The sequence below is a fragment of the Tamandua tetradactyla genome, chromosome 8 (genome assembly GCF_023851605.1).
Source record: "Tamandua tetradactyla isolate mTamTet1 chromosome 8, mTamTet1.pri, whole genome shotgun sequence".
NCBI lineage: Eukaryota > Metazoa > Chordata > Mammalia > Pilosa > Myrmecophagidae > Tamandua > Tamandua tetradactyla.
Window position 1 is genome coordinate 176488 of NC_135334.1, and position 23407 is coordinate 199894.

General features: G+C 37.5%; 1 long non-coding RNA gene across 19 annotated transcripts in view; it reads left to right on the forward strand.

The window, feature by feature from the left end:
- LOC143643991 (uncharacterized) overlaps nt 1-23407 on the forward strand; it is a 160315-nt gene that overhangs the window by 2749 nt on the left and 134159 nt on the right. For 11 of the 19 annotated variants that reach the window (XR_013156416.1, XR_013156419.1, XR_013156433.1 and 8 more), the window contains exons 2-4: nt 1186-1208; nt 2779-2866; nt 2947-3000. This is a non-coding gene — a long non-coding RNA (uncharacterized LOC143643991). The other 8 variants (XR_013156429.1, XR_013156430.1, XR_013156431.1 and 5 more) reach the window with 8 other exon arrangements.

Consider the following 23407-nt stretch of genomic DNA (forward strand, 5'->3'; position numbering starts at 1 on the left):
GTTCCTTTCTTCCACTTGGCTCATCATCATATCAGATTTATTCTTGCCACACTTATTTAGTTGGAGAGTGTTTCTACTTTTTCTGGTCCTTGGTAAATTTTGTGTAAGTTTAGAACTGTTCCCTGAGAGTTTAGTAGAATATTAAAAGTGCATGTGCTTGAGTGCAGATGATAAATCCAAAATTTAGTAAATATTGTTTTCTAAGATATGACCTGAATTCAAGATTTTAACAAATATTTAGAAAGTAAGTGCCATTTTGAAAAGGTTTTTTTGAGAGAGAATCTGTTAAAAGAATTTTATATAAAATGGTTATTTTATTCTCTTTATAGTATCTCACTTCTGGCTATAGTAAAAATGCAGCTACTATTCCCTAGAATTCTAATTTTTATGGAGCATCTCTCTCCTTCCCAGTCTAGCCACTTTTGACTGTGTGACTCCACTACACTTATTCACAGAAATTAACAACATATAGTGACACCGTGTTTTCAACCAAAAGAAAAAAAATCATTACCTGATGTGGTAGTTAGATTATGCCTAAATGATGGCTGTCTAAAACTCTTAAATTATCATGTAACTCTTGGTTCTTAGGTAAATCGGATATGTAAGATTAGAGTAATTTAGGTATGGTGAGTCTGTTTTGAACTTTTCAAAAATCACTAACTGATCTAATCTACTTTGGGTATAATAGGACCATATCTCAGAATCAGTGGTCATAGAAATTATCACATGGTGATGCCACATGCATAAGTTTTCCTTCTCCAAACCTTTTCCTTTATGTTCTACTTTTAAAGAAATGATCTGTATCACACAGGGAATCTAACAGTTTTATAACATATTAAGGCTCAATTTTAATGTGTCAGATAACCCTTTTCATTAAGCAAGGGACAATTAATATTACATAGGTAGTTAAAGAATTCAGTTCTATTGTTTTTATCCATGTTTCAGGACCATGCATGCATGAGTAAGAAATTGTTAGTGAAAGGTAAATTTAACTCCATTTGCTATATAAATCTAACAGATCTATTAATTTGACAATACTGAGTGTATATGTTTTTATTTTTAGTTACTGCCTCTTAATTTTGGAGCAATATTCTTTATATTGATTCAAGGTACATTTTTACATTATCTCTGGATATATGGGTTTTTTTTTTCATACTTAATGAAAGCATTTATTTTTCTTTCTAGGCTCTGTCTGTAGAATGGCTATAGTAAGTATCAAGTTATTTTTGTTTTTTTTAAATTTTTTTCTTTGGGGGTTATCCAGGAAAGTTTTGATTATTTGGAACTGTTGTACTCAAATATTTGATGTCTAAAATGTTTGGCGTTGTGGATGATGTGAATGAATTTTTTACTCATACTTCAGTGATTTGATAAAAAAAAATCAGGCAAGCTAATAATGAACTATTTGAGTTATTAAAGTGAGTTCCACCCACTTATCTACTTACTGTAAATAAAATAAGTGTGGCTCTGTGCAAGTCTCTTCACCAAATTGAATTTCTTGACATAATTCTCTTATTTTATTGACTTTTCAATATCACAATAATTTTAAAAATTTTAAAATGTTAAAGCAAGAGAACTTTAGACACTTGAGCACACATTTTTAAAAAATATTTTTATTGATAAAATTTAACATACAAACATTCTTAACATACAAACATTTCGTACATGATGTACAGTCAGTGGCTCACAAGATCATCACATAGTTGCGTATTCATTACTATGATCATTTTTAGAACATTTGCATCACTCCAGAAAAAGAAATAAAGAAGAAAAAACTCATACATATCATACCCTTTACCCCTCCCTCTCATTAACCACTAGTATTTTCATCTACTTAATTTATTTTAACCTTTGTCCCCCCATTGTATTTTTTATCCATATTTTTTTTTTTTTTTTTTTTTTTTTTTAAAGGAAAGACAGAGAGAAGGAAGGAAGGATAGAAGGAAGGAAGGAAGGAAGAAAGGGAAACATTTTTAAACATTTTCTTGTTTTTATTGTATTCTGTTTCTCCGTTTTTGTTACATGGGCTGGGGCCGGGAATCGAACCGAGGTCCTCCGGCATAGCAGGCAAGCACTTTGCCCGCTGAGCCACCGCGGCCCGCCCTCCATATTTTTTACTTACCCGTCCATACCCTAGATAAAGGGAGCATCAGACACAAGGTTTTCACAGTCTCACAATCACATTGTGAAAGCTATATCATTATACAGTGATCTTCAAGAAACACGGCTACTGGAACACACTCTACAGTTTCAGGTACTTCCCTGTAGCCACTTCAATACACCATAACCTAAAAAGGGGATATCTATATAATGTGTAAGAACAACCTCCAGGATAACCTCTCAACTCTGAAGTCTTTCAACCACTGACACTTTATTTTGTCTCATTTCTCTTTTCCCCCCTTTGGTCAAGAAGGTTTTCTCAATCCCTTGATGCTGGGTCCCTTCCATATTGAGATTTCTGACCCACGTTGCCTGGAAGATTTACACCTCTGGAAGTCAATCCCATGTAGCAGTAGAGAGGGCAGTGAGTTCACTTGCCTTGTCAGCTTAGAGAGAGAGATGTCACATCTAAGCAACAAAGGAGTCTCTCTGGGAGTGACTCCTGGCCTAACTTAAATGGGCCTAGCCTATCCTTTCCAGGAATTAGTTTTATAGGGGCGAACCCCAAGACCAAAGGCTCAGCCTATTGATTTGGTTGTCCCCACTGCTGGCGAGAATATCAGAAATTCTCTAAATGGGGAAGTGGAATATTTCCTTCTTTCTCTCCACTCCTTCAAGGGTGTCCGCGACTTCTCGCTCAGCGTCAAGCCCCCGGCCGGCGAAGGGGACAGAGGAGAGAGAGACAGACGCAGACAAATCCGCGCTGGTGAGAAACACAGATCCAAGACACGTAGCAGTTGTGAGCACAGACCTTTACTGGAGTTAAGCTTGCATTCTCTGTTACAGGTTCCGCGCGGGACAGGATACCCCGCGGGGGAGCAACCTCTATGCGGCCGTCAGGTACGGCTCCCTGTGGGTCGTCTCCACCCACCCTGTCCGGGTAACCTCTTATATACTGTGCCCAAACCCAATAGGTTAGTGCCACGTATACAGAGGTGATTGGAAGATAGGGTTGGTGGGCGCGTGCGTCATACGCGGAAACAGGATGCGGGCGCCATCTTGACTCACTCGATGGGCGGGGGGAACTCTAGAGCAGGCTGCAGCGTGTCCACTAGGCCTGACCCGGGAGGCGGCTCTCCACACAAGGGGACTTTTGTGCATACGTGTTAAGTGTATATAGTCATTTTTCTCTGGCTTCTTTATAACCCATGTCTGTAATAGATAAAGATACCATAGTTAGAGCTTCTTAAACTGTAAAGCATAGTATAGTCCTGTTCTCTTTATCCTTTTTTCCAAATTTCTGGTCAGTTCTCATAAAAGTTTTATTTATGAGGCTTTGTGTACAATAAGATTTCAAAGGGCTTTGATATTTTCCAATTTAATCCAAAGTTGGTCTTATTCAGAGAAGACTCCCCCCTTCTGAGGATGATCTATCTCTTCTGAGAAGAGAAAATGAGAGGAATTCTGGTTTGTAATTTTAAGGGTTCTTAAAGCTACCCAAGATGGTTTTCTTAGTTTATTTTAGTTTTTTAACATGTCATAAGTCAGGAAGCTCACAAAGACATAATTAAAGAAAAAGGAAACAACCAACATGGAAAGTGTAAAATACACAACATATTTTTCCTATATTCATTTTTATTGGCTATCATTCTTCCTTCTATAATAGATAAAAGCTGTGGTTTTGAGTAGGATTTTCAAGGGTTTTTCATGGTTCCCCTCTACTCCCCTGAGTCCGTTTCCCCAAGTAGCCTCTCTTTTCTCCAGAGCAGAATCACTTCAGTCTCTTACATATGGGACATTTGCATAGGTTTTCATAGGAACAAGGGAATTGTTTTCCTTAATAAAGACTGAACATAACTAGGCCATTATATGGGTTGTCATGGTCAGGTTCATGTGTCAACTTGGCCAAGTGGTGGTACCTGTTTGTCTGGTTGGGCAACGGCTGGCCTGTCTGTTGATATGAGGACATTTCATAGAATTAAATCATGATCATGTCTGCTGCATTCACAGCTGATTCCATTTGTAATCAGCCAAGTGGAGTGTCTTTTGCAATGACTGATGCTTAATCTAATCGCCAGAAGCCTTTTAAGGAGAATTCAAAAGAGGCAGGCTCTCTTCCTGCTTCGGCCAGTGATCTTCTCCTGTGGAGTTCATCCAGACCCTCCATCAGAGTCCTCAGCTTCGCAGCCTGCCCTACGGATTTTGGACTCTATGTTCCTATGGTTACGTGAGACCCTTTTATAAATTTTATATTGACGGATATTTCCTGTTGATTCAGTTTCTCTAGCGAACCCTAAGTAATACATAGATCATTTAAACCCTGTATAGACTTTAAGATTTTAAAACAATAACTCTCAAATATCTTTGTTTATCCATTCACTCTCTACTGCCTGCTCTGTGCTTGATTGTGTAATGCATGCTGGAAATACAAACCTGAATTAAGATGTGATCTAGTGGGAGATCGGAATAATTCCTAGCAACTACAGTACAATGTAATGGTTGCTATGATAAAACTAAAGTACAGGTGCTGCAGGAATCCATAGCATAGGCTTCTGGAGGTAACTGTTAAGAGCAGAGCTTAAAGAAAGATTGAGTCAGCAAGGATGTAAGTGAGCAGGAATAAAAGTGAAAGAGCCCAGCTCCCATGTTTATGGAATCTGCCTCCTCACGGGAGGAAGACAAACCAATTAAGGAATGGATTCAGATTAAACCTACTGTTTCAGTTTGCTAAAGCTGCTGAAATACAATATACTAGAAATGGGTTGGCTTTTTCAATGGGGATTTGTTTGTTTGCAGATTTATGGGTCTAAGACCATGCAAATGTCCAAATTAAGGCTTCTAGAGACAGATACCTTCTCTGAGGAAAGGTTGCTGGTATCTGGGGTTCCTCTGTCACATGGGAAGGTACATGGTGATGTCTGCTGGTCCTTCTGGGTTCTGGTTTTAAATGGCTCTTAAAATGTCTCTGGGTGTTTGTCTCTTAGCTTCTCTGAGCTCTTTGAGTTCCATCTGTCTTTTATTCTCTCATAGAGAACTCCAGCAAGGTGATTAAGACCCATCTTGAATGGGCTTGGTCACATCTCCGTGGAAGCAACCCAGTCAAAATATCCCACTCAATAGGTCTGCCCCCAAAAGAATGGATTAAAAGAACATGGCCTTGTGGAGAAATTATAACATTCACTGTTGGTGGGATTGTAAAATGGTTCAGCTGCTTGGAAATCAGTTTGGCAGTTCCTCAGAAAACTAAAAATTGAGTTGCCCTATGACCCGACAATACCAATACTCAGTATATGCCCAGAAGAGTTGAGGGCAGTGACACGAACAGACATTTGTACACCATTATTCATAGTGGCACTATTCAAAATTGCCAAGAGATGGAAATAATCCAGGTGCCCATCAACAGATGAATGGATAAACAAAATGTGGTATACACATGCAATGGAATATTATGCAGCATTTAGAAAAAATGATGTCCCGAAACATATGACAACATGGATCAATCTTGAGGACATAATGCTGAGTGAAATAAGTCAGACACAAAAGAACAGATACCATATGATTCCATTATTATGACTCTGATATAGCTGCCAGTGTTTTGGAGCAGCTAGAAGGAAGAATCTGAGTTGAGGGCATGATAGCCCATGACAAACTGTGGAAACTTTTCTGTAGCTACTTGTTAAGTGTGCTTTGAAAATTGTTGCTTTTAATCTTTTTTTTCTTTGTATGTATATATATATGTTATATTTTGCAAATAAAAAGTGGTTAAAAAAACTATAGGCAGTTATAGTATTATTAGATAAAAAGAATTCCTGAAATAAAAATTAGAAAATATTTAGTAACATAGCTCACTACTATAGCAAAGGTGATATTTATAATAACTTTTTACTTGATATTTTGAGAACGCACACAGTTTTAATAAGTAATCAAATGATATTTAAGATACTGTTTAATATTTAGAGTTCAGGTAACTCTGATATCTTTATTTATAGATTTTTTCCTTCCTTGCTTTAATTTTAAATTGGTTTATGAAACATATGTACAAGCAAGCCTTACAATGATTACTTAGAAATTTTTTTAACATGCCTATGGATAAGTTAACTAAGGTATTGATCCATTTTAGATGGTTATAAGATTTGCATATGTTAAGGGTAAAAATATTTGTATCTTCGTATTTTCCTGAAATAAGGAGAATATTTAGTAACATAGGGCATTGCTATAGCAATGCAGATATTCATAAGAACTTTCTACTTGATATTTTGAGAACATTCACATTTTTGACAGCTGATAAATGGTATCTAAGTTAGTTTTTAATACTTAGAATTTAAGAACTTTGCTATCTGAATATGTAGATTTTTTCCTTGTTGCCTTAATTTTAAATTGGCTTATGAAACTTACTGCACAAACACAGGCTTTACAAAGACTATATGGATACTTTATTTAAATATGCGTATGGTTAAGCTAGCTACGATATCCATTTTTGGGTTCTTAAGTGTATTGTTTATTTCCTTAAACAAAAAAAAAAATTAGAAAAAAAAAGAAACCATCAGACTGTAGAGAATAAAGATTAAACCTTCATGTACACGATGACCTGCATCCAATACTGCAATTTTAAAAATGTTCTTTCATCAATTGTAAGAAATGTACCACACTAATGTAAGGAGTCAATAATAGGGTAGCATGTGGCAACAATATGTTTTCTGCATTTTTCTCTAAATATGCAATTTCCCTAATCAATAATAAAAACAAAACAAGAACAAGGTCTTTTCTGGGGTACATACATAATATATTCATACCAGCAAACTGACCATTGTCATTTAGAAATGAAGCAGCCTTATGTCATACTGTGGTCTTAAAAAAGTACTGCAGACACAGTTACTTCCAAATTGGGATTAATTTAGTTGTAAGTTTAACACGTCTAAAATTCTTTAATATTGACCAAGGATGTATGTTAAGGCTGCCCAGTTCATGAGAAATATTTTCCATGTACCCTTTTCTAGTAGGACAATTTTTCACTATGTTTCCTACTTTCCTTCCCTGTTTCTGTCAACACCTTTTTTGGTAGAAGCCTAATGAACTGACTAAAAAAGTCTTTTCAATTTACAAATTGTACCTAACTATCAGCAATGAATTCTGGGGACTTTAACAAAGATTCACTTGTTTCAGCACAATGTAGCATTTAAAATCATGGGCTCTTGAGTCAGCCAGGTGTAGTTTTAAGTTGTAATTGCCGTTTTTTTGCCTGTGAGATTTTCAGGCAATTTACCTAAATAAAAAGCACTTGCACAGAGTGGCATGGGATTAGTTCTCAAATATTGGCTGCTGTGTCATCATTGTTTATTGTCGTGAAAGGATGTTGAATTTGTTAAATGCCTTTTCTACATCTGTTGAGATGATCATATGGTTTGTACTTTATTTTCAGATATTGAATCAACCTTACATTCCTGGCTAAATCTCAGTCAGTCATGTTTTGTCATCCTTTTCATATGTCGCTGAATTTGATTTCCTAATAGTTTCTTAAAGACATTTTTTGTACCTGTCTTCATGATACTGGTTTGTAATTTTTTTTCCTTGTGATGTCTTTTCCTGGCTTTGTTGTCAGGATAATACTGGCCTCAAGGAATGAGTTACAAAGTGTTCACTCTGAAAGTGTTTGTCTAGGATTGGTTTATTTCTTCTTGAAATGTTTGATAAAATTAGCCAATAAAGCTATCTGGCGCTAGGCTTTTGTTTGTGGGAAAATTTTTAATTACTAATTCAGCACCTTTACTTGTTTTTCTTCTTGAGATACTTCTGACAATTTATGTCTTTCTATAGATTCAAGTATACTGATAATGTTTCGTGGGTTAGCATTGCTGTTTTGATAGTGTTCCTATGTGTGTTAGAAAAAGAAATGCCTTTCACTGAGTGGAGTGTTCTATAAATGTCAGTAATTCTGTTGGCTGATAGTGTTTTTAATGTCTTCTGTATCCCTGCTGAATTTCTGTCTTAATTGTTATCACTTATTAATAGTGAGATTTTAAAACCTTTGCAAATGTTGAATTGTTTGTTTCTCTTTTCAATTGTTAATTTTTGCTTCATGATTTAGGGGCTCCATGGTTAGGTTCATACATTTATAGTTGTTTTGTCTTCCTGATGAATTGCCCATTTTATCATTATGAGTTTCCTCTTTTGTCTCTAGTAATGTTTTTTGCCTTAAAGTCAACATTGTATGATGTTGATTACAGTTACTCCAGCTATAATAGTTACTGTTTGTGCTTATCTTTTATTATCCTTTTACTTTCAACTTATGTTATTGAATCCGAAGTGTCTCTTATATACAATATATAGTTACAGCTTACTTCTTTATCTGTTCTGACAATATCTGCGTTGTGATTGGAGTTTGAGTCCACTCATATTTAATGTAATTATGATAAATGGGTGCCGTTATAGTTTTCATCTGCTGTTTTTCCCCCTTTATCTTATGGTTGTGTGTGTGTCTGTGTGCATGTGTGTTCCTTTGTTCTTCCTTTCTGCCTTCTTTTGTGTTAAAGAAATATTTTGTTTCGGTTTGCCATTTCAATCCCTTTGTTGATTTTTTAATCTACATAATTTTTTGTTTCTTAATGGTTGCTCTGGGATTATAATGTTAGTTTTTTAACTTGTATAGTCTACTTCAGGCTATGTCTTAAAGACATTAAGAGAAAATAGAAAAAAAAGTGTTTTTGTCATCTTTCTTGGTTGCCCATGTTGCTAACATTTTTCTTGCTCTTCCTTTCTCCTAGTGGATTTAGGTTACTGTCTGGTATCATTTTCTTTGAAGTTGAACAGTTTCCTTCTGAAATTCTTATAAGTCTGATAACAATGGATTCTTTCAGGCTTTGTTTCTCAGATTTTTAGTCTTAGACAAAAATGCCTTTGATAGCAAGCCTGGAACAGGTAGCGTCTTCAAGATTTATCTTCAGGGAGATATTTTCCTCAGTGATCAGTTGTCTGCTATCTAAATCATATGTTCGTTAGGAAATAAGAAACATGTCTTCATGCCAGTAGAGTTATTGGACAATAATCGCTTTATGAACAACACAATCCAGATCTACCTGTGCATTGTTTGTGAAGCTTTTAAGTTAGAATAAACAGTTATTTAGTAACTGACTTCTTTGCTTGGTGTTGTTGACCCTAAAATTTGATTAGGCTGTCTCACATACCATTTCTACTTTCCCATAAGTAACCCAATAATTTGATATATTCATGTAATGAGGATGAGTTTTGGGGTAAATTGTTTATGCCAATAAATCCCAGGCTGCAAATAAAGGATGATGTACATGACATGCTTACTTAGGGTATAAATCCAAACCAGAAAGTGACTTGAAAGATCAATCTAAATGCCTCATTGTTAACTTAGTTAAACTTAGTATAGGCGTTTTTCAAGTTTTGATTGCAGAAATATCAAAATGATATATTGTTTGCTCCAAAGAAGTGGTGAGATCTAGGAAAGTACCCTGGAGTTTGTATTGTTTTCAGATATATCTATTTAAAATGAAAATATTCGGAATGAATTTTGAAAGCAGGCTTACCAAACAACGTAGAGCCTGGAAGCTGATCTCCATTTTGTTTACAGTTAGTACAATCCTTTACCTCCTTGATAATACCAACACCGTTGTCATCTTAGCATCGTCATCTGTTGATTGTCTTCTCTCATTCATGTTGAAATTTTCTGAATTGTTGGTATAACAAGTAGTTTTCCATTGTACCCTGGGTATTATGTTATGTAACCTTAAATCTGTTGACACTTCTGTTTGCCTGCAGTCACAGGAAGTGTAGTGTACAGGTCCAGTTGGAGGGCAATGTTCAACTCCCTACTGGGTTTACCTGACACCACCCATCACAACATAGATCTCTGGGTAGTTCCACGTCTCCTCATCCTGCCGCAGCCCCATCTGGTAGCTGACAAGTGGGATGGAATGTTCTGCTTCCTGTTTGGTCTTGCTGATACCAGGGAGGGAGCAGGTAGAGGGAGGGGATGCAAAGGGCTGGCTAGCACTGTCTTATCCTTTTCATTCCACTTCACTGTTGCTGTGTGAGGGTAGAGGTTTAGCTCCCCAATGGGCCTTGCTGACATCACCCTTAGGAATCAGAGCATAACTCCTGCCACCTTACTGTGGCTTGTTACATTCAGCTCCCTAACAGTTTGGACAGCCTCCCTTTGATGTTTGGGTGTGTGGATATTATCAAAACTGTTTTTTTGTGCCTTTTCTTGGTCATTGGGTGAGAGGGGCAGTCCTCTTTGCCTGCATCTATTGGTTCTGACTTGTGGTCTTCTCTAGTACCCTGCCTGGGATATGAGGGAGGCACAGGGAGCTTACTGCCACATTTTCTCTCAAGTCCTGAGATCCCTAACCAACACACCTTTTTCTTTCTATGACTCAGAGCGCTCCCTACGTTTTTTGTTATATAATTTCCAAGGTTTTTTGTTGTAGGAGAGAGGACTAGTAAAGAATGGGGTTATTGTACATCGTGACTAGAACCAGAAGTCTGATAGTTGAATTTATCAGACAAACTTTTGAGACTAAAAGAGTATGATGTCCGAATGTCTGAGCAGCAAGCTTGAAACAGAACATATGGTCACCACATCTATAGCCTTGTTCCTGGCTAGTCTGAAACAGGAATCACTTTGTCATTTTCACACATCTTCTACCTGCCTTTTCAATGGCCCTATACTATCAGATGGTGTTGAGGGTCTTGCTTTATTCTCTTGGGCACTAACTTTGAAATTTCCATTTAGCTCTTGTCCTTATTCTCTCTGATTAAAGCACCTTGAGCTTAGAACACTGGATGCAGGAAGGGAGGCTCAATGCCACATTTTCCATCACCGATAGGAGTTTGTGTGTCAGTGTCTCTAGGATTGATTCTCTGCCTTTGATGCTTACTTTTTGAGGTAAGGTATGATATGGTCTGGTAACATCTCTTGTCTTCCAGGGCTCAGAAATTTAATGTCTTTTTTTTAAAGCCTTACCTCCCTATTCCCTATCCCCAACCCACTCACTTTTAATCTGTATTCTAGATTCTTATTTTATGTCTGTCTTATTTCACTCAACTTGATATCTTCAAGATTTTTTTGTGTTGTCACAATCATCAGAACTTCATTCCTTTTTATGGGTGCATAATATTCCATTGGGTGTACGTATTACATTTTTAATTGATTGAGATTTAATTTACATACAGTAAAATTCACCTTTTTGGATGTATAATTTGAATTTAATAAATGCCGACTGTCATGAAACCACCATTACAATCAAGATACCAAAAATTTAATCAACTCCAAAATTTCTCTTCTTCTTCAATTTCATTGCTTGCTTTTGATTAGAGTTAGGCCATTTCATAAAATTAGTTCTCATGTATTCCCTCCTCTTTTATTTCTCTGAAATGATCAGGGATGATTGTAATTATTTTTCCCTTAAATATTACATCAATTTTGGCACAGAAATCATTTGGGCCTAGTGTTTTCCATTGAAAAATGTTCAATTACAAATTTAATTTCTTCATTGGGCAATTCAGATTATTGGTTTTCTTCTGCTTCAAGGAAAATTCATGGCTGGTTAAAGACTGGTGTATTAAATCATCCGTCACTTGATTGCATCTGTGGCTGATTGCATCTACTATCAACTAAGGCATATCTCCCACAGTGAGATAATACAGTCAATTGAAGGACCTTAAGGAAGAAGAGAAACTCTGCTTCTTCAGCCAGCGAGCCTCTCCTGTGGAGTTTGCCCATACCCTTCATCTGAGCCGCCAGCTTCACAGCCTGCCCTATGGATTTTGGACTCTTGGATTCCCACAGTTGCATGAAATACCTTTATAAATCTCATATATACAGATCTCTCCTGTTGGTTCTGTTTCTCAGGAGAATCCTGACTTACACACACACACACGTTCAGTTTCTATCCCCTTACCCCCCACCTTTCTGTTTTAGTTTTTACAAATTATGTCTATATACATTGTCCAAAACCAAAAATTTGTCTACTGTTTAACATTGGAATTATAGGTAAGACCTGTAAAATGTAAGAAGTACTCTTACATTCCCAAAAATATTTTCAGTGTTAGTGGCATTTTTACTTATCCATATGATTAAGTTTTTTTTCTTTGTGCTATTTTGAACCATTGTTATGTGTCCTTTCCTTTTACTCTAAAAAACTCTTTAGCACCGGGCAGGCCATGTTGGCTCAGCAAGCAGAGTTCTTGCCTGCCATGCCAGAGATGGTGCCTGCCCATGCAAAAAGCACAAAAAACAAAAACTCTTTAGCACTACTTATGGGCAGGTCTCATAGTGGTGAATGTCCTTAGCTTTTTTTTTTTCTCTTTTTTCTGGGAGTGTCTTAATCTGTCCCTCATTTTTTAGAAAAAGCAGTTTTGTTGAGATATATTCACATATACTGTCCACGGAAGGTGTATAATCAATCAGTGGCTTTTAGTATAATCACGGAGTTGTGCATTTATCACTTCACTCAATTTTAGAATGTTTTCATTACTCCAAAAAGAAAAACCCCATGCCCATTAGCAGTCACCTCTCAATTTCTTTACCCTTCCCATTCTTAGATAATGACTAATCTATTTCTGTCTCTTTAGATTTAATTTTATTTACATTTTATATAAATGGAATCATATAATATGTAGTACTTTGCATCTGGTTTCTTTCATTTAGCAAAAATGTTTAAAAAATTATTATTTTTTAATTTGAGACATTTTTAGTTTACAGAAAAGTCACATATAAAATACAGCATTCCCATATGCCTCTCATTGTTGACCCTTTGCATGAAAGAATATTGAAATCGTACTTTTAAGCATAATCCCTAGTTTATATTAGGTGTATTTTTTTCATATATACTCTATTATTAACACCTTGTAATAGTGTGTACATTTGTTATAAATCTTGAGAGAATATTCTTAATACTTTTTTGTTGGCATGGGCAGGCTCCGGAAATTGAACCCGGGTCTCTGGCATGGCAGGCAAGCACTCTGCCACTGCACCACCATTGCCCACCCTATTCTTAATTCTTTTACTATTAACATTAACTCCAGCCCATCATCCCAAAACAGGGTTCACTGTGTATACAGTTACATGTTTATTTTCTTTCATTCTAGTAACATGTATGAATGTTACTAGAATTCGTACAAACTTCCCCTTTCATTCACAGTCACAGACATAGTATGGTGCCTTTAATTACACTCACAATAATGTACAGCCATCACCACCATCTATTTCCCAACATTTGCAATCAACCTAAGTAGAAATTCTTTACGAACTAAGCATAAACTCCCCTTTCTCTACTCCAATCTATCTCCTGGTAACCTGTTTTCTAGCATCTGTCTCTGTGGGTTTATATTTATATAATTATATACATATAAATAATTATCATTCATATTAGTGACATCATCTAATATTTGCCGTTTTCTTTCACCCCGCATAATATTCTCAAGGTTAATCCATGTTTTCAGGTACATGGGAACTTCATTCCTTTTTGCATTTTTATAATATTCCGTTGTATGCATATACCACATTTTGTTTATCCATTCATTGGTTGATGGGCACTTAGGCTGCTTTCATCTTTTGGAGATTGTAAATAGTACTGCTGTGAACATTGGTGTGCAAATATCCGTTCGAGTCCCTGCTCTCAATACTTCTGGGTATATATATCTACTAGCTAGATTGCTGGATCATATGGTAATTATGTATTTAGCTTCCTGAGGAACTGCCAAACTGTGTTCCATGGAGGCACCATTTTACAATCTTACCAACTGTGTTAATTCTAAATTCAGAGATTCTGAGCTGTTTGTGTATTACATGGTCTTTCCCAGAAACTTTGGATATTTGTGTGACACCTCAGATTTAGAATTAGAGCTCTGAAGCTATAAAAGTCAGCAGTACCCCATACAGGAACTATTTAAAAAGTTGAAAAAGTGATCAGACATCAAGTAGAGACATGAATGAAGCTGATCTGAATAGGACTAAGGTATATCAGAAGACAGGATAAAAGATGATATTGTCCATGTTTTAAAACTTCAATTTCTGTGTGAGACTAAAGAAAGAGATGTTTATTTGGTACATAATTTATATTTTGGGTAATGCATTTCCTAATTTAACTTGCATGGTCAGTTTAGTTAACACCATAAGTTTGTGGAATCTTGACTATGGCATGAGATTTTGTTGGTTTGTCTGAGTTAGTTGATGCCCTGATAAATCCCAGAGTGATTTTGGACAATGAATAAAGAGGTATTTGCAAAGTCCCCTTGGGGGAATGGGGACAAAGGGGGCAATATTCAATTTCCCCATTTGGAGAATTTCTGATATTCTTGCAAGCAATGGGGACAGCCAAATCAATAGCCAAGCCCTCGATCTTAGGGTTTGCCCTTGTGAAACCTATTCCTGCAAAAGGTTTTGGCTAAGCCTACTTAAAATTAGGCCTAAGAGTCACCTCTAGATTGTTGCTCAGATATGACCTCTCTAAGCTGACATGGCAAATGAACTCACTTCCCTCCCCTTCTACATGGAACATGACTCCCAGGGGTGTAAACCTCCCTGGCAATGTGGGACAGAAATCCTGGGATGAGATGGAATCCACAATTAAGGGATTGAGAAAACCTTGACCAAAAGAGGGAAGAGAAAAATGAGACGAAATAAAGTGTCAGTGGCTGAGAGATTTCAAACAGTTGAGAGATTATCCTGGACATTATTCTTAGGCATTATATAGATATCCCCTTTTTAGTTTATTGGAGTGGCTGGAGGAAAGTACCTGAAATTGTAGAGCTGTGTTCCAGTTATCTTGTTTCTTGAAGATGATTGTTTAATGATACAGCTTTTACAATGTGACTTTGTGATTGTGAAAACCTGTATCTGATGCTCCTTTTATCTATGGTATGGACAGATGAGTAAAAAATAAAGAAATAATAGGGGAAACAAAGGTTAAAATAAAGTGGGTAGATGGCAATACTAATGTTCAGTGAGAAGGAGGGGTGAGGGGTATGGTATGTATGAGTTTTTTCTTTTTTATTTCTTTTACTGGAGTAATGCGTATGTTCAAAAAAAATGATCATGGTGATGAGTACACAACTATGTAATGGTATTGTGAGTCATTAATTGTACTTGATGTGTGAATTGTTTGTATCTTAAGAATGTTTGTATGTTAGGTTTTATTTGTCTTTAATAACCCTTCATTCCTGTGGATGATCAAATCCCTGAGGGTTATAGAACTAGGTCTCTGGCCAGAAGTATCCATGTTGCCCAAAACAGTCTCTGATACAGAGATGGTTCTCAAACATTTGTCAACTGGATGAAGAGATGTGAATTTTCATCATTCAGTTGTCCACCATACAGAGTGATTTATGTCACTTTTGCTCTACCCTTTGATTGCTAGGTTGGTTTTGTCTAAAAGTATGTTTATGGGAGAATATCCTAAATGCTTGAATTTAATTGTCCACAAGCTACATATTAAAATTAACAGGCACTTAAACAGGTCAGGTAGCAGTAAAGCTGAAGGAAAATTGCTCACTCTGTGGGCATCTCTGTATCTCCATATTGAGGATATTACATTCTTTTGTGAAATTTGAAGGTAGAAACAATACCCTACTCCTTTCGGGCCACCCTCTGGCTATGTTATTAACCTCAGACTTGACTTTATGTTTGCCCAGTGGCAGCAGGGACACCTGTTCTACACCTAGTTCAGGCTTATTCACTTTCTGAAAGTCCATCCTGGCTTCCAGCCTTTGGGGACCTTTGTCTGTTTCCCAGGCCACTATCTTGACAGGTCGCCATCCAAGCCACACTTGAGAAACTAATCCAGGGAGATTCTGGTGTTGGTTGGCTGGTAAGTGTGGCAGAATGGAAGTGGGAACGTTAGGATATTATGGAGGAACAGCGTTTGTTCAGAGGATCTAGGTTTCCTGTAGTCATACGGGGCTGTTACTGGCAGGTAAGGACTCAGTTCAGGTAGAGATTCATTGTCCCTAAGGTATAACATTCGAGATTGTGAGACAAGTGAGAGCAAAGGAGACAAGATATCTCGTCATGATCTTTCAGGACTAGTCTTGGATAGGGCAAAGTTGTTGTATCTACACAAGTTCTCAAATTCAGATACTGATTTTATTTCCAAGTAAGACGATATGTTCCTATATTGCATGTTAAAACAAAGATCATTTAAAGAGTGTGATAAGCTAAAATATACCATAATGTTACCCTGCTTTTGTCAGTTTTTATTTGTTTGTTGAATAAATAAGTCCATGCTCTCCCTGTGGTGTTCTATCACTGGCAAGGAGCAGGGAGTGAAAGAGTTAGTTACTTGGAGGGAAGGGCTTGTGAAGCTGGGAATTCAGAGCCAACTGCCAGTTCTTGGCAATTCATATTTTCTTCACCTAGTAAGAGATCCCGTTGGGGTCCGAGTTCACTAGTAGGCTGGCAAGATTCTTCTGACACCAGGCTGGCAAGATTGGATAGAACAGAATGGAGCCTGGAAGGGGTCTGTGTCCCAGTAAGGAAAATTCAAGAAAGAAATGTTGTCTTATGAAGGGTGGGTATTGAGCCCGGAAGGAGCTCAGAGCTGGAAAGGTGACCATGGCCAAGCATACCTGTACAGGGCTGGGCAGACTGGGGGGTTCCATACTGTCCACCTCAGGCCTTCCATCACCTGGAGTGCTCTGCAGGAAGGACTGTGTGTACCCTGATTTCATTTCCCTTTTCTTCCTTTTGTTTGTCTTATCCAAAAAAACAAAAGGTGCAGGGGCAGAACAACCTAAAGAGATATGCATTCTGTCACCAAACGTGTTGTGCTACCAGGGCACCCATTAAAACATGGACCTCCCATTAAAATAATCACAAGGTATGCCCATGTGGACATATCTCTCAAACATAAATTGTTACTGTTTACTGTTTTGATGTTGGTATTTTGGGGGAAGAAGAAATACTCCATAGGGGCAGAGGAAATTGCACTGGGAGAATTATAGTTCTTCCTATAGGATCTCCTTCTTCCTCAGTTCTCCTGGTGTAGAATTTAACAGGGCATCTGACTCTTGGGTTTATCCCTGCTTGAGCTCTGGATGTCTTCATGGAACAGCCTCATCGCCAAGCCACTTTCCCCCATAATAAACGAGTTGCCACAGTCACATTTATAACTGTTCATCATATGCATGTAAATAATGAACTGGCTTGTGTGTAGCTTATAAAATTGTTCGTATTTCTTTGCCACACATGCAGTCTCACATGCACATCCCTGACTGTAAGATTCTGGGCCTTTCAGAGTTGGCTGCCAGACATAGTTTAGTGTCCCAGTGCAATCTGGATCCAGCCGTTGTGAGAGGAGAATTATCAGTCCTGTATTTCTAGCCTTTGCACACCCAACCTGAGAGGCCTCTTAGCCTTGAAGGAGTCATGGCAGATGCCAGTTGGTGGCTGAGTAGCAGGATGGATACCTGTGCTGCCTCTGCACCTCCCTCCATACCCCTGCTTGAGGCTACAGACATCTGGGACTTTGGGGCTTTCAGGAGAGCCTGCTTTGCTGCAGGCTTTAATACCTAGCCTTGACACTTCAATGAATGAACTTCTAGGCAGTTTAAAAACAGTCGAATTATCAGGGCATTTTTTGGAAAATGACCCTTTGGATAGTATCCTTTGTAGAGAAGGAATGTTTTTATGTGATTTGAGGTCTTTCACATTAAACGATGATCACTTGTTTTGGGGGGCCTGCTGTGGGTGACAGAACACTGGACCAGGTGTACCTTGACCTGGCTGGGTTTCCTAACTGCCACTGACCTGAGCTGGGTATGTGACTCATCTTCGGTAAAGCTTAGATTTCTTCTTTGTGAAATTGGGGATTAATAATGCTCAAGTTTCTTGTGGGCTTTTGTTTTATTTTGAATTAATCAGAATAGAAATAATATAAACTTCCTTAGAGGGAGGTCATCATCTGCCTTGCTCACCAATATAATCCCACTTCTTAGAAAAGTGCTTGGAATGTAGGGGACCATCAATGTGATTGAAGGAACAAAGCATGTAAAGGTACACTTAAAAATCTTAGAGTAATGGCTACTAAAGCTTCATTCCTTATACCTAAATAGTAACAAATGTGGTTTACTGGTAGATTTAGGTAATTCACATAGCTGTGGGTGGATCTTCACATGGATACTGTGTTTATGTAAAAAGTTTTGTTATACTCTGTGTTCTAGTTTGCTAGCTGCTGGAATGCAATACACCAGAGACGGATTGGCTTTTAATAAAAGGGGTTTATTTTGTTAGTTCTTCAGAGGAAAGGCAGCTAACTTTCCACTGAGGTTCTTTCTTACGTGGAAGGCACAGGATGGTCTCTGCTGGTTATCTCTCCAGGCCCCTGGGTTCCAACAACTTTCCCCGGGGTGACTTCTTTCTTCGTCTCCAAAGGCCTGGGCTGAGCTGCGAGTGCTGAAATGAGGAATGCTGAGCTGCTTAGGCTTTGCTGTTGCACTCTCTCATTTATCACCAGCCAATTAAGTCAAACGTCACTCATTGCAGCAAACACTCCTCCTAGCCGACTGCAGATGTAATTAGCAACAGATGAGGTTCACGTACCATTGGCTTATGTCCGCAGCAACAAAACTAGGTATGCTCACCTGGCCAAGTGTGACAACACACTCTGAATAAAACTTTGCATTCAAGGGCCTTCTGATATCAAACTAAGGTGGAATGAGTCAAGAATCTGAAGTAGTGACAGCTTTATAACAGCAAGATTTTCAAGTATTTCTAATTCTATACAGATGTGCTTTGATGACATTATTTTAAAGTCTTTTGTACAGCTGTTTCACCACACTTATTTCCTCAATATTGTCGGAAATGGGCAGTTTTTTCCTAGGCATACAATCAACTTTCCCCACAGTGAACTGTTTTCTACAGTATGCTGGTATTCTGCATACCTCATCTCAAGAGGAAATTCACACAGAATGCCAGCCTCCTTTAAAGATCCACTGTAAGTGCTCAGGGAGATATCAGGGATATAATAGGGTTGTGTTGCGAGAGCCTGACTTTCTCGTGGGAGCAGCACATTGTGATGTGTTCAGAAATAAATCAAGAAAACTTGTATTGGTGATCTTTCTCATATCTCTGGTGGTGAATTAACTGCTTGTGTGTGTGTATATATATATTTTAATGAAACCTTGTATTTGAAGCAGACATCAACAGACAAATTCACAAGTAATCTTTAAACCATTGTGTATATTTTGAGGTGTAAGAAATGCCACTAGTTGTTTGTTTTGTATGGATTTTGTTTTTGTTTGTAAAATGCATTAACATTTAAACACCAAGCCTATAATAAAAAAAAAACTGCTAGAGTGGGGACAACCAAAGCAATAGGCTGAGCCTCCAATCTTAGGGTTTGTTCATATGAAACTCAACCCCGCAGAGGATAGGCTAAGCCTACTTAAAATTAGGCCCAAGAGTCACCCCCAAGAGAACCTCTTGTTGCTCAGATGTGGCCTCTCTCTCTCTCAGCCAATATGACAAGCAAACTCACTGCCCTCCCCCTCTCTACATAGGACATGACTCTCAGGGGTATGGACCTTCCTGGCAACGTAGGACAGAAATCCTAGAATGAGCTGGGACTCAGCATCAAGGAATTGAGAAAAACTTCTCAACCAAAAGGGGAAAGAACGAAATGAGACAAAATAAAATGTTAGTGGCTGAGAGATTCCAAACACAGTCGAGAAGTTATCCTGGAGGTTATTCTTACGTATTATATAGATATCACCTTTTTAGTTAAGGTGTAATGGAGAAGCTGGAGGGAACTGCCTGAAAATGTAGAGCTGTGTTCCAGTAGCCATATTTCTTGAAGATGATTGTATAATGATATAGCTTTCACAATGTGACTATGTGATTGTGAAAACCTTGTGTCTGATGCTCCTTTTATCTACCTTATTGGCAGACGAGTAAACATATAGATGAAAAATAAATAAATGATGGGAGAGCAAATGTTAAAATAAATTTGGTAGATTTAAATGCTGGTGATCAATGAAAGGAAGCGGTGAGGGGTATGATATATTTGAATTGTTTTCTGTTTTCTTTTTATTTCCTTTTCTGAACTGATGCAAATGTTCTAAGAAATTATCATGATAATGAATTTACAACTATGTGATAATATTCTGGGTTATTGATTGTATATCAAGAATGGAATGATCATATGGAAAGAATGTTTGTATGCTGTTATGTTAAATAAAGAAAAACTACTGCTAGACCTTTTTTTTCAATTAAAACACAATAGTTAAACAGTGTCTAATTCTAAAGGGTTCAATAAAATGGAATTATTCAGAACAGCTATATTAAGTAAATATATATTTGTAAGCTGCCATCCAGGAAATTATAGTAATATTGAATTTCAAAAGGACATCAATTATAGCATTAATTTAATGACAGCAGTTAAACTAAAATTAGATTAATCAATATTGCTTTTAAAGAGTAAAAACCCCAGTATATGTCCTTGTAGTTGAGAATGATTGGAGTTAGTGGCTGTGAAAATTGAACCACACCTTGAAAACTTTGAAGGTTGTAGTTGGAACATCTGGGGCAAAAGATGTCCACCTGAGAAAAACTCTACTTCTGCCAATATTCCCCTGTTGTAATCAGCTTCCTTTCATGGCTTTTAAAATCTGCCTTCCAGCCAAAGCCACTAGTCATCTTTGCCGGATTATCTGCCATTTTAAGACAAGGATCGCTTTCTCTATCAAGCTCCTCACAACTCTTCCAGAATCTTCCCCTTATCCATTTCAAAAGCTGTTCCAGCATCTTTGGTATTTGTAAACCACAGCAGCAGTACCCCACTCTCCGGTACCAGAATCTGTTCTAGTTTGCTAGCTGCCGGCATGCAATATACCGGAAATGGAATGGCTTTTAAAAGGGGAATTTAATGAGTTGCTAGTTTACAGTTCTAAGGCTGAGAAAATGTCCCAATTAAGTCTATAGAAAAGTCCAATCTAAGGCACCCAGGGAAAAACAGATTGGTTCAAGAAGGCTGATGAAGGTCAAGGTTTCTCAAGTGAAAAGACACATGGTGAACACAGTCAGGGCTTCTCTCTCAGTTGAAAGGACACATGGCGAACATGGTGTCATCTGCTAGCCAAGTCTAGAAATTGATTAAGGGACCATGACTCTGTGTTTTTGTAATTCAGGTTAGACTTCTGTTCACTTGAACTAGAACTCATTTGTTTATACAGCTCAAACAAGAATTTAATAGACTGCCCTTCTGTTGTATTTCTAGGTACTGCAAGATTTACTAGCCACCACCACAAATCTCTGTGAGTCAGATTATTTTGACTCTGGCTTTGAGTTTGCTATCTATTATAATAGCCACATCCACCCTGTCTTTGGCGATTAAGTGCTGCCACCTGGCTTCTGCCAACTTAGGATCCGGTCATCCCCACTGTGTTTAAGGATTCCAGCTCAGTGACAGCAGTTCCCACAGTAATATCTAACCTACAGAGAATTGTAGCTACAGAGCTCTTCAGGGATGATGGCACTAGTCTCACAAATTTATTTCTTACTGTTCTGGTAAAAGGTGCATCCTCCAGATATTCCTGGGGTATAAGAGCAGGCTTTGCATGATAAATCCACTCTAACATTCCAATCTCTAAGTCTCTGGATCCCCTCATCTACATTATATCAGGGCCATTCTGGCATTTCAACCTCAGGTAATACCGGCCACCTTTGATCCATGTTTTAACCAACCATTGAAACAAAGTATTAATGCCTTTTCTAACCCCTCAAAGTATAATATTGAATGCAGAATCTCTGCTTAGTGGGCCCAAATCAATCCATGTGTCACCATCCCATTTTTCAGGGTCTTACTCCTTTCCAATCATTGCCCTCACTTTAACAGCAGACACCATGCAAGATTGATATTTCAGTTTACGTTGTAAAGTTGCAACTCTAACGATAAGATTCTGAGTCTGGTTTTTGGACATATCAAGTCTACAGCTACAGTAAATAAGATTTTCCTTCAGGACACTCAGAGAATCTTCTATAGCTGTCAGATGGTGCTTAATCTTCTCATTTGAAGACTTAAGCCCATCTCTTTCACTCTTTAATGTATACAACATATCTAACAACACCCAGCGAACATCTTTATACCTCTTATTTCCACAAAACTCTGTAAAGGTGTCAAAAATTATCCCCCAGAGCCTGGTTCGTACAAGTGAAGCATTAGAAGAATCCAATGGTGATATTTTGACTATCTCTTTTGCCAACCTACCCCATGGATTGGAAGTATCACTCTGATTATGGGAATCAGAGTCATCAGTGCCTTTGAGTCCAGTCAGAGTAGAAAACCATTCATAAAAACCCATTTTTAAGATCCTGTTTCTGAAGAACCACTCCTTGTACCAAGCTGTATTAGTTAGGGTTCTCTAGAGAAACAAAATCAAGAGGAAACATTCGCAAATATAATATTTATAAAAGTGTCTCATGTAACTATGGGAACGTATCGTCCAAAATCCGTGGGGTAGGTTGTGAAATTGACAGTTCCAATGGATAGTCTGGACAAACTCCACAGGAGAGGCTTGCTGGCTGAAGCAGGAAGAGAGCTTGGCTCTTTTGAATCCTCCTTAAAAGCCTTCCAGTGATTAGATTAAGTGTCACTCATTGCAGAAGACACTCCTGGCTGATTACAAATGGAATCAGGTGTTGATGCAGCTGATATGGTCATGATTTAATTCTGTAAAATGTCCTCATAGCAATAGACAGGCCAGCATTTGCCCAACCAGACAAACAGTTACTACCCATCTGGCCAAGTTTACACATGAACCTGACCATGACACTATACAATTAAGTTCACATAGTATACTAATTTTACAACCTGCTCTTTTTACTTAACATAGCAAATGCAGAATTTGTGATATGAATTTTTCTTCAAGTTCATGCTTGTCAAAACTGCAAAAATACAGAAGAGTGCTAAAAGAAAACAGGCATCTATAATTTTTCTGTAGAATATATATACTCAATCATGACATTCTGAGATATTTCCTTCCACTTGTTTTCTCTGCTTATTTTAATGAATTATATGTAAATTTTTGAAAATAGGATTATATTGTATTTATAATTCTGATGCAGCTTTTAAAAACTGATGTTAACTTAAGGATTTTTTTCATGTCATTAAACATTCAAAAATGTTTTTTAACAGCAACATAATATTCTACCTTATGGACATAAAGTAATTTAAAAACAGTATTTTAGATATTTTTCATGATTACCACAATATAATACATGGTTGTTGTGGGGTGCACTGAAAGAGAGACCACATAATTCAAAACTGCAAGCCAATTTGGAGTCTTT